The sequence below is a fragment of the Pinus tabuliformis genome, chromosome 8 (genome assembly GCF_031772625.1).
Source record: "Pinus tabuliformis cultivar Carrire ecotype Pingquan chromosome 8, CPIR1, whole genome shotgun sequence".
Classification (NCBI taxonomy): Eukaryota; Viridiplantae; Streptophyta; class Pinopsida; order Pinales; family Pinaceae; genus Pinus; species Pinus tabuliformis.
In genome coordinates this window covers 148,616,936-148,629,604 of record NC_142294.1, presented here as the reverse complement: position 1 = coordinate 148,629,604, position 12,669 = coordinate 148,616,936, and positions in this window count along the sequence as shown.

Here is a 12,669-nt window from a genome sequence, read left to right as displayed (position 1 = left end):
ATAGTGAAAGCCGACTAAGCCTACATATATTAGTTTAATTTTATTCTTTATTTTTATTTATTTATTTATTTATTGCAGTTTTTAATTTATTTGTTTTGATTATTTATTTATTTTAATTATTATGTTAATTAATTATTAATTAGTTTGGAAATGAATTAATTAGTTTAATTAATTAATTGATTGATTAATTAATTAATTAATCTATAATTTTTGCTTTTTATGTTTCTTTTAATTTAATTAAATAATCAATTAGTCGAATTAATTTTAATTATTATAATTATTTTATTTTAATTATTTTTATTATTTTTATTTTTATGTTTTAATTAATTATTAATTAGTTTTAATTAATTTAGTCCGAAGAATCTAATTTATAAACAAGAAACCTATCTAATTATTTAATTAATTAATTAATTAATTTAATTGATTTGTAATTTTATTATAGTTTCTAAATGTTAATTTATAAACTAATGTTAATATAATCTAAATTTATTTTGTTATTTATTTTGTTATTATTAATTAGTTTTAATTATTGATTGATTTTAATTAATTAATTTATATTTTATTTCATTTTATTTTTATTTTTATTTTTATTTTTATTTTTATTTTTATTTTAATTGGGGAGAGACTAGTGATACTAAGCTACAAAGGATTTGAACGGGTTTATTTTTCTAATAAGGGGAAGCCAGTTTCCACTAATTTCGCTACCACTATCCCTGTTGAGGTTTTGAGGAGATTTTATGATTTCGATGGCCTCTCTGATTTTCCTCTTTTGATAATGATCCTCTCTTGCAATGATTTTGGCATTTTCTAAAAATACATGATGTTTGGTTTTGGATGAGTGTTCTGCAATCAAATTTACTATGGAACTTGAAGAAAATGGAAAAATACCCTTTCTAGATGTCTTGATTAGTAGAAAAGAGGATGGTACTTTGGGACACCAGGTCTATAGAAAGAAAACACATACGGATAGCTATCTACATGCTGACTCATACCATCATCCATCACAGAAATTTGGTGTCTTAAACACTCTGGCTGTTAGAGCCCTCAGAATTTCTGACCCTGATCACCTAGATGAAGAAATTAAACACTTAACCTCTGTTTTCAAAAACATAGGATATAAGGAATGTAGTATTAAGAAAGCTATAAAAAGAGCTCAGGATAAGGTCCTCTCTAGGGATCCTCAGGAAAACAGAAAAGAAAATTGTGGGAAGGTGTACCTCCCATTCATTTAGGGGATTACAGATAAAATTGCAAAAATTTAAAAAAAGAAGGACATAAACACTCAGTTTACAACATGTAGAACAATTAGGCAAATGATGAGATCAGTCAAGGATAACATAGATCATCAACAACTCAAGGGTGTGTACAAGATTGATTGCTCATGTGGCAAGAGTTATATCGGGGAAACAGGTCGATCTCTGAAACTAGACTTAAGGAGCATGGAGTTGATATTAAGAATGGGAGATCCCGTACATCAGCCCTTGCAGAACACTCATCCAAAACCAAACATCATGTATGTTTAGAAAATGCCAAAATCATTGCAAGAGAGGATCATTATCAAAAGAGGAAAATCAGAGAGGCCATCGAAATCATAAAATTTCCTCAAAACCTCAACAGGGACAGTGGGAGCGAAATTAGTGGAAACTGGCTTCCCCTTATTAGAAAAATAAACCCGTCCAAATCCTTTGTAGCTTAGTATCACTGGTCTCTCCCCAATTAAAATAAAAATAAAAATAAAAATAAAATGAAATAAAATATAAATTAATTAATTAAAATCAATCAATAATTAAAACTAATTAATAATAACAAAATAAATTTAGATTATATTAACATTAGTTTATAAATTAACATTTAGAAACTATATAAAAATTATAAATCAATTGGGAATGTGGAGAGAGATATTTTTCTGTCTTTGAGCTGAGATGCATCAGGCTGAGTTGTTTTCAATGGATATTCTTAAGGATGCCCTCAGCAAAGTTCTGGTGCCCTTCTATCCGATTGCAGGAAGACTCGGAAAGGATGCGCATGGGCGTCTGCAAATTAACTGTAACGGTGAGGGAGGTGAGCTTATCGAGGCTGTAACAGATTCTACCATTGACGATTTTGGTGATTTTGCACCCAGTCCAGAGCTCTGTCAGCTTCTTCCTGCAGAAGACATTCATACCTACCCTCTGCTCCTTGTTCAGTGGATCAGCAGACTGCAAGATTTCTCCATTTCGTTTGGCTGTGAGGGTTCGGGGGTTTTAGTGGCAGCAGATCTGAAGCGCGGCAGCTTAAAGCCTGTATTCGATGGGAAAAGTGGAGAGCAAATAAAGTGCCATACCCAGAACGCACGGTGCAATGGCACAGGGGAAAGGAGAGAAGAAATCTGGGACGCGACAGGGTTGGAATCTGATGGTTCTTACACTGTTTCGGTCATTGCAATCAAAGGAGGGGGACTGCATGATGCAGATCTGCTCCCTCTCTCAATGGAATGGCCCAAACATTGCAGATCCGGCCTGGATCTAACCGATCTGGCCACTATTCGAGAACAGCCAGAACCCAGGCAGCAGACCGGTGGCAAAGAGCATAGATCGAGCAGAGGGTTTGAAGAACTAGACATGCAAATGGAAGATCGACCCAATACGAGGTCAGATCTGGAAGATTGTTTACAGCCAGAGCACACGAAAATTAGCCGCGACACCGGTTTAGGCGGATCAGGAACTGAGTCAAAACCCAGGCTACAGGTAACAACAATTCGCTTTCAGATTTTTATTAAAACCCCTGAGGGGAAATCCTGTTTAGTGTGGGTACATGCAGAAAGCACCATCATGCAGCTGAAACAACAAATTTGGGCATTGACGGGATACCCTGTTCAGATCCAACATTTGGTCAGTGGTAGGTGGTCCCTCCAGGATAGTAGAACCCTGAAAAGCTATGAGATTAGTCCAGAAACAACCATTGTTTTAAACCTTAGGCTGAGAGGAGGGGCTCTGCCTCAGGGACAGCCAAGCTCCTCAGGAGGAGACAAGGGGAAAAAGACAGCACCTCAGCATCAACCCAAGGGAGGCTCCTCCTACAAAAACATTTTACAGGGTAACAGAGATTCAGGGTCCTCTCCAGATCAAGGCGGATATACACCTAGGCCATACATAGTAGATCAGCTAGGGCAAACTCCAGCCCTCAACTTTGATTCTACAGGGCTTGATGATTTCGTTAAGTCCTATGAAACGCAGGATCTAATCTGTCGCTTTAATAGTTTTTGGCCAAAACCAATGGATTTATTTCACTAGATTTTCACCACTTGGACCATGGAATGTGACATACATTTATGCTCCAAGGGTTTTTTTATAGTTAGATTTACATCCATGGAAGTCAGAAATACAATCATCAGTGCTGGGCCTTGGTTTTGGGGAACATTGGGGCTGTTTATGACCCCATGGTTTCCAGATTTCGATCCAAACAAAATGACTGTATCCAAAGTGCCGGTCTGGGTCCGCCTATATAACCTTCCCCTTCACTTTTGGAGTGAACTAGTATTGGAAGGAATTGGGAATAGCATAGGGAAATATATCAAAACAGATCTGGAAAGGATTGATGAAAGGGTCTACACTTTTGCATGCATTTGTGTGGAAGTAGATCTAAGTAAAGGGTTGCCGGACAACATAAGGCTGATCTACAAACAACAAAACTGGTTGCAAGCACTAGACTATGAAAATACTGCTTTCATATGTAGGCTCTGTAGGATGACAGGACACTTGCAAAGCACATGTCCAGAAGCCAAGAAAGCAAACAGTAAAAAGAAGCAGAAAGGGAAGCAGAGGAAAGGATGGCAATTCCCTCCTCCTAACTCAGAGGACGAAGAATCAGAAGCAGAAGAGGAAGATATCCCTGCAGAGAATGCTCAGGTATCTCAAGGAATGGAGACTCAGAAGGAAACCACATCAGATAACAAGGCTACACAGCTCTACTCAAATCAGGCAGAGAAGGCAAGCGAGGATCTGAGTATGGGAGGAACCAAACGGCATCACCACTCAGATACTTCAGACTCAGACAAGGAAACAGCCTCACAGAAAGTAGAAACACAGCTAGTCATAGCTTCGATCGAGCCCACTCAAGGAGAGTGGCGCAAGGTCGAAAAGAAAAAGGGGAGAAAAACTTGAAGTGTGAGTTTTTTACTCACTTCCGGAATCCAGTTTTTCTGCCTTTTTCTCCCTTCTTCTCTCTTTTCTTTTTTTCTTCTTCTAAATGCACGTTAGTTTGTAACGTTGCTTGGGGTGCGAAAGCACTCGAGCCCAATGGGCAGCTTATGGAAATGCTTCAGTGCATCTGCTTGTGTAACTTTTCATTTTTTAATAAAAGGTTACCGATTTTTTCCAGTGGAAAAAAAAAAAAAAAAAAATTATAAATCAATTAAATTAATTAATTAATTAATTAAATAGGTTTCTGGTTTATAAATTACATTCTTAGGACTAAATTAATTAAAACTAATTAATAATTAATTAAAACATAAAAATAAAAATAATTATAATTATAATAATTAAAATAATTAGAATTAATTAGACTAATTAATTAATTAATTAAATTAAAAGAAACATAAAAAACAAAAATTATAGATTAGTTAATTAATTAATTAAACTAATTAACTCATTTCCAAACTAATTAATAATTAATTAACAAAAAATAATTAAAATAAATTAAAAACTGCAGTAAATAAATAAATAAAGAATAAAGAATAAAATTAAACTAATATATGTAGGCTTAGTCAGCGATCACTATTTAGGATTAATTAGGTTTATATATACACTCGTCAGAGGATTCTTCTCTCAAAGAACAATATCTACCATTTTTTGGTCCTGATGATGGATCCTCTTTGGGGTTCAAAACATCGACATGATGAATATGATACTGTGGATAATCCGGTAAATACTACACAAAATATTAAAAATATTAATATTAATATTCTTAATATAAAGTGTATTAATATTAATATTAATAAATAACATTAATAATATCATTTTGGGATTCAACTGCATTAAGTCATTCATGTATGACCATTTTCATGAGAGGTAATCGTAACTGACCAATTTCTCATGATTTTTTAAATTAGTCAGTTACAACTACCTCTCATGGAAATGGTCATACATGAATGACTTACTTAACATGCTTGAATCCAAAAATGATATCTAATATAATGCATTGCGTAAACCCCCTAATACTTAAATTCAAAAAGAGTGAAGGGATCTCTACTTGAATGGTTCATGAGGCACAATACTTGCTAAGGTTTTGCAAATCGGGTAGCAAATTAAGTGGGCTTCATTGTGGGGAAATCTCCACAGTTAAGCACGCTTGAGCCAGAGGCAATTTGGGATGGGTGACCTCCCGGGAAGTCCTGGTTACCAGGTGTAAGCCACAGAAGTGATGATTGACACTATGTGATTCATTTCACTAGTTTCAATCCTACTTCTTCACCCTTGTGAGCATCACCCGATGCAATGAGTGTTAAGTGAATTATTCAAAAATCATGAGAAATTAGTCAGTTGCGACTACCTCTCATGGAAATGGTTATACATGAATGATTACTTAACGCAGTGGAATCCCAAAATGATATCTAATATAATGCACTGTGTAAACCCCCTAATACTTGAATTCAAAAAGAGTGAAAGGATCTCTACTTGAATGTTTCATGAGGCACAATACTTACTAAGGTTTTGCAAATGGGGTAGCAAGCTAAGTGGGCTTGATTGTGGGGAAATCTCCACAGTTAAGCGCGCTTGAGCCATAGGCGATCTGGGATGGGTGACCTCTCGGGAAGTTCTGGTTACCGAGTGCAAGCCCCGAAAGTGATGATTGACACTATGTGATTCATTTCACTAGTTTCAATCCCACTTCTTCACCCCTGTGAGCATCACCCAATGCAATGAGTGCTAAGTGAACTATTCAAAAAGCATGAGAAATTAGTCAGTTACGACTACCTCTCATGGAAATGGTCATACATGAATGACTTACTTAACGCGGTTGAATCCCAAAATGATATCTAATATAATGCACTGTGTAAACCCCCTAACATTAATAATATTTACATCTTAATTATTTTAATCAAATGTGGTCAAATATTGCCAATATTATCAATCATTTTTACTCATAGGCAACCATTGTTGAATGTCGCATTGTGACAAGGATTGTCTAACCATGAAAATAAACCATGTTTATTTTAGTGTTTGTAACATTTGTATTTGGGTTTACCAATGTTCGGTTTATAATATTATTCCCTTGGGTTTAATATTATTCCCTTGGGTTCATAGTCCCTTGGGGCTTTAGTATTAATCCCTTTGGTTTATGTTTCTCCTGGGTTCATAATATCAATCCCTTGGGTTTATTATTAACTTGGCTTTATAATATCAATTATGGTCAACTATAGTCATCCATAACCAACCATGGTCAACTGTGGTCAATGATGGTCCGACTCTCACATTATGACAAAAATTGCCTCCACTTATGGTTTATATACCTTGGGTTTATAATATTAGTCCCTTGGGTTTTCAGTATTAATCCCTTAGGTTTATTGTTCCTTTGGGTTTATAATATCAATCACTTGGGTTTATTATTCCCCAGTCAATCATGGTCTATTATGATGTCAACCATGGTCAACCACGTTCCAACATGAAATTGTGATATGGATTGTCTCAATATTACAATAAATGATTGTCAATCATGTTTATTTTATTGTTTATAATATTTATATTAGGGTTTATATATGTTGGGTTTATAATATTAGTCCCTTGGGTTTAATATTATTCTCTTGGGTTCATAATCCCTTGGGGTTTTAGTATTAATCCCTTGGGTTTATAATACCAATCCCTTGGGTTTATTATTCCCTTAGGTTTATAATATCAATCATGGTCAACCATTGTCAATCATAGCCAACCATAGTTGAATGCCGCATTGTGACAAGGATTGTCTCACTATGAAAATAAACCATGTTTATTTTAGTGTTTGGAATATTTATATTTGGGTTTACCAATGTTCAGTTTATAATATTAGTCCCTTGGGTTTAATATTATTCCCTTGCGTTCATAGTCCCTTAGGGTTTAAGTATTAATCCCTTTGGTTTATTTTTCCCTTGGGTTCATAATATCAATCCCTAGGGTTTATTATTAACTTGGGTTTATAATATCAACATGGTCAACCATTGTCAACCATAACCAACCATGATCAACTGTGGTCAATGATGGCTCGATCTCACATTATGATAAAAATTGTCTCCACTTAGGGTTTATATACCTTGGGTTTAAAAAATTAGTCCCTTGGGTTTAATATTCTTCCCTTCAATTCATAATCCCTCAGGCTTTTAGTATTAATCCCTTGAGTTTATTGTTCCCTTGGGTTTATAATATCAATCGCTTGGGTTTATTATTCCCCAGTCAACCATGGTTTATTATGATGTCAACCATGGTCAACCATGGTCCAACATAGAATTGTGATAACGATTGTCTCAATATGACAATCAATGATGGTTAATCATGTTTATTTTAGTGTTTATAATATTTATCTTAGGGTTTTTATATGTTGGGCTTATAATATTAGTCCCTTGGGTTTAAAATTATTCCCTTGGTTTCATAATCCCTTGGGGTTTTAGTATTAATCCCTTGGGTTTATTGTTCCTTTGGGTTCATAATATCAATCCCTTGGGTTTGTTATTCCCTTAGGTTTATAATATCAATCATGGTTAGCCATTGTCAATCATAGCCAACCATGGTTGAATGTCACATTGTGACAAGGATTGTCTCACCATGAAAAAACCATGTTTATTTTAGTGTTTATAATATTGAGGGTTTACCAATGTTGGGTTTATAATATCAGTCCCTTGGGCTTAATATTATTCCCTTGGGGTTTTAGTATTAATCCCTTGGGTTTATGTTTCCCTTGGGTTCATAATATCAATCCCTTAGGTTTATTATTAACTTGGGTTTATAATATGAATCATGGTCAACCATTGTCAATTGTGGTCAAACATGTTTGAACATTGCGTTGTGACAAAAATTGTCACTATATGAAAATCAACCATGATCAACCATGGTCCAACGTCACATTGTGACAAAGATTATATTGATACGAAAATTAACCATGGTCAACCATGGTCCAACATGGCATTGTGATAAGGATTGTCTCAATATTAAAATCAACCATGGTCAATCATGTTTACTTTAGTCTTTAGAAAAATTATCTTAGGTTTTATATACATTGAGTTTATAATATTAGTCCCTTGGGTTTAATCTTATTCCCTTGGGGTCATAATCCCTTGGGGATTTAGTACAGATCCTTTGGATTGTTATTCCCTTGATTTTATAATATCAATCCGTTAGGTTTATAACATTAATCATCGTAAACCATGGTCAATCATAGCCAACCATGGTCAAACCATATGGATAAGGATATTGACCATGGTCAACCATGGTCCAATGTTGTGTTTCGACAAATATTGTCTCGATATGAAAATCAATCATGGTCAACCATGTTTATTTTAGGGTTTATATACCTTGAGTTTATAATTTTATACTTAGTTTTATTATTCCCTTGGGTTTATAATATCAATCCCTTGGGTTTGTTGATGCAATCTTTCATATTCCTAGGGTTTAATATTATTCAAAAATGGTCAACCATGTTCAACAATGGTCAACCATGGTCCAATGTCACATTGTGACAAGGATCATCTCAATATTAAAATCAATCATGCACAACCATGTTTATTTTAGTATTTTTAATATTTATCTTAGGGTTTTTAAACCTTGGGTTTAATATTATGCCCTCAAGTTCAAAATCCCTTGGGGTTTTAGTATTAATCCCTTAGGTTTATTATTCCTTTGGGTTTATAATATCAATCGGTTGGTTTTATTATTCCTCGATCAACCATGGTTTATTATGATGTCAACCATGGTCAACCATGGTCCAACATGGAATTCTGATAAGGAATGTCTCAATATGAAAATCAACGATGTGCAATCATGTTTATTTTAGTTTCTATAATATTTATCTTAGGGTTTATATACACTGGGTTTATAATATTAGTCCCTTGGGTTTAATATTATTCCCTTGGGTTCATAATCGCTTGGGGTTTTAGTATTAATCCCTTGAGTCTATTATACCCTTAGGCTTATAATATCAATCGATTAGGTTTATAATATTAATCATTGTCAACCATGGTCAATCATAACCAACCATGGTCAACCATGGTCAAACATGGTTGGATATGGAAATCAAGCATGGTCAAACTTTGCATCCCATAAAGATTGTCTCGATATGAAAATCAATCATAGTCAACAAGGGTTGAACATGGTCCAACATAGCATTGTGACAAGGATTATCTCTATGTGGAAATCAACCATAGTCAACCATGTTTATTTCAGGGTTCATAATATTGACGTAAGGATTTATATACCTTGGGTTTATAACTGTTATCCCTTAGGTTTAATATTCCCTTGGGTTTATAATATAAATCCCTTGGGTTTATTGATCTAATGGTTCATATTCCTAGGGTTTAATATTATTCAACAATGGTTAACCATAATCAACCATGGTCCAATGTCACATTGTGACAAGGATTGTCTCAATATGAAAATCAATTGTGCTCAACCATGTTTATTTTAGTATTTTTAATATTTATCTTAGGGTTTTTATACTTTGGGTTTATAATATTAGTCCCTTGGGTTTAATATTATTCCCTTGGGTTCATAATGCCTTGGGGTTTAATTATTAATCCTTTCTGTTTATTATTCCTTTTGGTTTATAATATCAATCCTTTGGGTTTATTATTCTCTTAGGTTTATAATATCAATCATTGTGAACCATTGTCAAGCATGGTCAATCATGGGGTTTTAGTATTTTGGTATAAATCCCTTAGGTTTATTTTTCCCCTCAGTTCATAATATCATTCCCTTGGGGTTAGTATTAACTTGGTGTTAAAATATCAATCATGGTCAACCATAACCAGCCATGATGGGATGTCGCATTGTGAAAAAAATTGTCTCCATATAAAAATCATGGACAACCATTTTCAACCATGGTCAACCATGGTTGATCATGGTCAAGCATGTTTTATAGAATCAAACATGGTCAACCATGGTTCCGTTGAAGGCTTGAAAATTGTTTCCTCAACAAGGGGGATAACCACCCTGTCCAGACCTTGGGATAGCTCCTTTTCCATTTGGAATAGTGGCTCCGACTGGGGATGATGGGACCAATTTCCCATTCTATTTTTATGCTTATGTTAACGGGATGATGTTTTGAGATTTTTGGAGTAATACCTAGCCTCAAACTAATCTAATTTAACTAATAATCATGTGCAGTTTGTCCTAATAAAAAATATTTATCTAACTGTAACTATCCCGGGAGTAACATGATATATGCGATCTAAAATGATGTATGAAAGCAATTGATAACAAAGATCATTAAATTACAATAAGAAATGAATCCATTTAACAATGATCATTTCGTATAAAAAGTTTAGCTGAAACAATATGAGAGGTATATCACATAAAAATCATTCATGTATTTAGCGTAAACTATAAATCATCATCATACAATAGTGCAATATGGCAATCAAGAATTAAAACTTTCATACATAAATAACTTGAAGATAATGTATTGCTTGACACATATGTAAAAAGAATTAAGAGATAAAAGTACCATTTATAATACGTTCTACTCATGTGCTCTAGCAATATTGATCTACCTTCAAATCATCCAACATCATATAAGAGTACAAAAGTGCAATTTCAGTAGAAGATGTCAAATTCAAGTAGAAAATAAATCATGTTCCATTAATTTCACCAGAACTTCCTCAAAGGGACAAAAGTGCATGCTCTGAAGAATGTTTCTAATAAAATTTCTAGACCCCTCTCTAAATGCGTGAGAGGGGTTTAAATACTAACTTATGAAACTAAAAATACATTTTAAAAAAAAAGTTGAGGAGTTTTAAGTGACCTACCTCAATTTAAGAAAAATAAAACAAAAATAGAGATGTGCATAATGACTAATCCTACATTCGATATTTCAGATCGCAAATATCTAGCATGGTCTTAAGGAGTGTAGGTTGGACAACTTTGGCTTTCAGTTTTCCTATAAACATGACATTGATGAGCGCTGGCACCATTTTCTTGGTAGAAACAATTAGGCATTTCAGGTTCATCCACTAGCAGTGCGGTTTTGCCAGATATTGCCAATATGCCTCGCAGTTTAACCTGGTCACTTTCCTAATTTCTTTTGTTCTTTCTTCTGCTGCCTGTTTCCACTGTAATTCAAGCTGTTCTGCATTTGGAAGGAAACTAGGGGTGGTCTCTGCCACAAGATTAGCACTATGCAGATTTTCATTTACACTTTCAATGACACTGCTTGCCGCTACTGCCACATTCTCTATTGCCTGTTCTGTGTCTTTGAGCCGAGAATCCCAAATCGCGAATAAGATCTCCTTATGTGATTCATCCAGTTTGGGCAGGTCATCTCTTCTCCCATTTTCAGAATTTTGCCAAGTTATGAAATCTAAAACTTTTTTAATAATTTCATCATATTCAAGTCGCATTTCCACAACTTGGCCTGATAATTTGTCGCTTGTTTCACAGTGAGAGTTCCACTGAAAGATTTTTTGACATAGCAATTCTTTTTGGTGTGTGAGCTGGGAGTTGAGGCCAAGTACTTTGGTGACAAATTCATCAATCTTTGGGTCATCCTTATGCAGATATATTATGCTCTGTATCTATGCCTCCTTGTGTGCCAAGCTGCTTTGATGTTCTATTTGCATTTGTTGGAACTCCTGTTGTAACTTATCCAATTGTATTTCTACTTGTTGGTTGGTTTTGGCTTGCTGTAACCACTGTTCGAGTGACAAAATTTTGTCTTCTTTTTCTTTAAGCAACAGTTGTACCTCTGTTGCTTTTTCAATGGTTGCCGTAGCGTATGCACCTGTGAATTGCAAGAGCCTAGTGAGATTGGCCGATGGGTCGGTGGATGAGTCTTTCCAGAGGACATCCATCGGTTCATTGTCTGGAGTGGTAGTAGTTATGGATTCCAATTTTCTTTTATTTATCTGTCTCTTAACAATGCCCTTGTCTTGTCGGCTGTAAAATACATCAAGAGGGGGAATTTATTCTATTCTCAAAATAATGTCAGAGGTGGGGGTAACAGGAATGTGTTCTATTTCTTGAGTATTCACAGTTCCCCCTGTTATAATTTCTGAAGTTGTTTCCTGATGTGTCATTTGCGTCTTTGGTGCTTGCTCCTCTCTGTTTATTTTTTTGTTGAAATTATCACACTCCTCTTCCAAATTAATTACCCAAGGATTTATTAGCTATACAGAGGGAGTATGGGTTTTAGTATGCTTTATGGTCGAAGTCTATTCATCTGTCTTTGCTGCAGACTAGGTTGTATCCTTGATTGATTCCTTGCTCCTTCTTTTCCTATTTTCTGATGACTTGTCGGATCCCTTGGCAGATTTCTCTCAGGATTCCTCTCCAGAATTGGTTTTATATTTTTCCTTAGAGTCACCATCTATGGTTACACTGGGAGTGGGCTCCATTATTGGTTCAATTAACAATTGGTCCAATGGGACCTTTGATAATCTCTTTTCTCTATAGCTATAAAATGCTTCAAGACCCTCCTGATAGAAAAGTATCTGTGTTATGTGCTTCACTTCTC